The sequence below is a fragment of the Cupressus sempervirens genome, chromosome 2 (assembly GCF_028749045.1).
Source record: "Cupressus sempervirens isolate cs-2001-9-10 chromosome 2, ASM2874904v1, whole genome shotgun sequence".
Taxonomy (NCBI): domain Eukaryota; kingdom Viridiplantae; phylum Streptophyta; class Pinopsida; order Cupressales; family Cupressaceae; genus Cupressus; species Cupressus sempervirens.
The window spans coordinates 475,742,491-475,746,439 of NC_143119.1; the positions used below are offsets into that span (position 1 = coordinate 475,742,491).

General features: G+C 31.6%; 1 long non-coding RNA gene across 1 annotated transcript; it reads left to right on the plus strand.

Annotated features, from left to right (window-relative positions):
* Positions 1-1,002: 1,002 nt before the first annotated feature.
* On the plus strand, positions 1,003-1,729 carry LOC149573099 (uncharacterized). Its single transcript, XR_016359647.1, has 2 exons — positions 1,003-1,395; positions 1,551-1,729. It is a non-coding gene; the product is annotated as an uncharacterized LOC149573099 (long non-coding RNA).
* The last annotated feature ends 2,220 nt before the right edge of the window (positions 1,730-3,949 follow it).

Consider the following 3,949-nt stretch of genomic DNA (forward strand, 5'->3'; position numbering starts at 1 on the left):
GACAATAAAAGTACCACCCAAATTTTAAACAATCTATTTTTTCATGCAAAAAAGAAGCACATTGAGCTTGATCTTCACTACATTTGAAATCTAACTCAAACAACTATTGTCAGCGTCCAATTTTGTCCAAGTGAAAAACAAACAATAAATAAATTTTACTAGGAGTAAGTGAGGCCAATGTTTTAAATTAGAGGGAATGCTTGGTATCCTAGAAATGCACACTGAGGAGGGATTCACTATAATGTTTCTATTCATTTGCATCTTCTTTATGATATTCTAGACAATCTTAAGGATTAGTGTTATGGAATAAGATTGTGTAGAAAAATATGAGAATTGTTTAGAATGTTAAAATATTTTAGACAATAGAAATAACTAGTAGTTGTCCCAAAAAATAACATTCAAGATTTAAAGTTTTCTAAAATACTAGAAAGTGATAATTAGGAGATATTTTCCACATATGTCAATTGTGATATTGCTATCAAGATTCAAGTGTATAGTTTTTGAGTCAAAGTCATTGACCCATATTTCATAGTGGTTCACAAGTGTGTAGTTTTTGAGTCAAACTCATTGGTCCATATTTCATGAGTAGTGGTCCACACAACCCATCTCACTACTCGTGAAATATGGGCCAATGAGTTTGACTCAAAAACTACACACTTCGATCATGATAGCAATATTACAATACTAAAGTTCCAAACTGAATATGTAAATATAAAATTGTTAAATTGCAAATATGATGATAATGTACATTATTTCATTGATTGAATATATCTATTTTCACTTTATTTCTATGTTGTGTTTTGTTTCATTTGTGAATTCATTTTAGTTATAATCTGGACCTATTTTTGTAGTCATATGTGTATATATGGTGACATCCTAAATTTATATATGGTGACATCCTAAAGATTAACAAGCTGGGTAAAAGACACGACAGGATGATATTTCGTAGAATGTTGAATCACATGGTATACAATTTTTTATTATTATTAGTCATTAGTTAAGTGAACGGGGAGGCTAAATTCTATAAACAGTGATTAAACTTCCCCCTATTGGCCAATCAGATTGCTTTCATAAATTGTATATCCTCATTTCTAACGTTCGTCGTCCAAAAGGTGCAGTTTGTTTACGGGTGACTTTTTGACAAATAGTTTTGGCACACTCTCATTTGCTCTGCAGACGGTGAGGGGGATCGTTACGACTATCAATGGGGGAGAAGGCACATTTACAGAGGTTATTCTTGCAGGAGCTCAGCACTGTTTATCATTGCCTCGAGTTGATCACTCCCAGAGCTATGGCGAGCAACCCAACAACAAAAGGATGAAAGAACAGCTCCAAGTTCCCTAGAAGGAATATATATATCCAGGTGGCATTTAGGGCTTTCGTCGCCTCATGCAGGTGAGAGATGCAGCCTCTGTATTCAGTTTTGTGCATGAATTTAACTGATCGAGAGGTCTGTGTATTAAGTTTTGTGCATGGATTTCTATGACGAGATTACAAAACAGGAGATGTATTGAAAAAAACATCATTTGCAAATATTATTCCTTGTGTAGGATATAAAGTTTGGGCCTGAAACTTTGAGCAATGTTGCTGTATGAAGTTGCGTGAAAGCGTATTTGATATCGTTTTTACATCATCTTTATTACTTGGGAAAAATGGACCATGATTTTGACATGAGCCAAAGTTATGACATGCGTATACCATGTAATATAATCTTAAGTACTGTTCATTAATCGTTTTCGAGTTTGTTATTTTGCCATTTCAGTGTGCTAGTTGTTTAACTGGTGGTTTCATTTACATGCGGCCATGCTAATATGGCAGAGACAAATAAGAGCATGCTTCTTTTTGGTTACTGTGCAGCTTAATGCATGTTTGTGAGCATACACTAGTCTTTATTTTTTCTTTATTTTTTTTTAATTAAAGCATATCAAGAATAACATAGTATTTAAAAGAGAGGAGTCATTCATGGAAAATAGCCCGCTTAAAAGGTCCATAATGTGTATGCATCATATTTGGTTAATTTTGTCAACATTTATATGATAAAATTATAGAGTTGTTTTTGTGGTGATTAGCCTCAAGAGTTCAAGGCATCTCATTTTCATGGCAGAATAGCTGAATTCAAATTTGTAATAGTATTTATTAATTTTGTAGTTGGATATGCTTTTCTTATAGTAAGGGAAAACTTTGTGGAAGATTGTTGTCTAATTTAATAATCAGATATTGTCAATTGATGATGGTCAACCGGTATTTTAGTATTGGTAAACTGTCCTTGGTTTTACAATTGTTATAAGAAAGAAAATAGTATCTACTAAGCATTTATGCCAATTTATTTGTCTAGTTCTTACTATCTTCTCTAGTCATCTTGCCAACCCAATTGTAAAGCTCCCAGATGTAGATCAAAAAAGATATCCACCTCTATCTAAGAGATATTTATAAGGGCTCATCCTTCCAAGCGAAGTTATAAAGAAGAATTTTAATAAGAGAGAAAATAATCAGACGCCATTGCTAAAAGCTTAATTGATATAAGAATCTGAACAACCCTAAGAGCAATAATTCGTATTTTTTCAAAAAGAGAAGAGGCATAATTTGAGAAAATAATTTATTTTATTTTAAAATGAATGAAGAATTTATGCCAAACATGACACTTCTTTTGTTATAATAATGGTGTCCAAAAAGAGGCCACTTCAACACCAAATTTCTTTAATAGTAGTGGGATCCATTGCAGTAAACAAAATATGCAAGAGACTCACACATAAAGCATTTAGCTTCTTCTTTATTAGATTCTCAAATGAAACACCTTGAAATAATTTTCGCAGCAAATATTTTTTCATCTGAAATTCTTCTTCCTATTGATATTAAGAGTAAGCCCATTTGAATTATTTTCAATCCTCATATTCAACGACGCTAAAATGGCATTTTGAAATAATTATCCCTCTTAGAATGCTTGCTAAAGTTTCTACTTCTTTTAGAACCACATAAGAATGTTTTAGGTTACTATTATCATACCCACATGGAAGCTAGTGTAGATTAGGTGGTTATGTGATGCATTATTCTTGCACATAGCTATTACTTGATTCTTGCACATAGCTATTACTTTGGTCAAACATGAGCATTATCCAGAGGGTCTTTCCTAGGTTATCTTTATGATTTATTGAAGGAGCAAACTTATGTGACACGGGAAAGCTTTAGATCTTAAGCTAGAAGCAATAAATTGATTGTGATTACAAGGTGAAATGTCTAGTTCCTACATTTTCAAACCTACTTTTATGGCCATAATCTGCATCTATCTGCATTGAACAACTCTTTGTTAGTGCAAGTATAGTTCATAATTTCTAAGAAGCCCAGTCTCATACACATTTAACAAACAAATTAATTTTATCATTGACCATAATTGTCTAATTCACTATAATATGAGTGACAATCTAGTTTAATGTGATGCTTTCCCCTATCTTGAGAATGAGAGCCAACGATTCCAAATAGTGTGTTGTAATGATTTTTTCTTTGTTCTACTATAGTATCTTTAGATCATGTTCTTTTGATTGTTGCCACACATTAAAATTATGAGAATTAAATGTTTAAAGCTTAAATTAAAAGAATCAAGAAACCAATGACTAACTATTACATATTAGACAATTTCTTAGCTTATTTAAAATTAGGGATTGTGATATGATTTCTATTATTCTTATTTTAAGAGAACTAGAAGACATATCTGACAGTTAACAAAGGAGGAGACGTAAATGTATAGAAATGTAATTTTACTCCAAATTTCTAAACTGTAATCCTATATTTTGTATCATACATGTATTTGTATTCTTTTGGATTAACAAAAATTATACTAATTTTATCCATGGCTTTATTATACATACTTTCGGACATTGTAATTGTCAAAGGTAATTTAACAAGTTGTATTTTGTATAAAACTAACAATTGTAGGGTACAAATTGTATTTTGT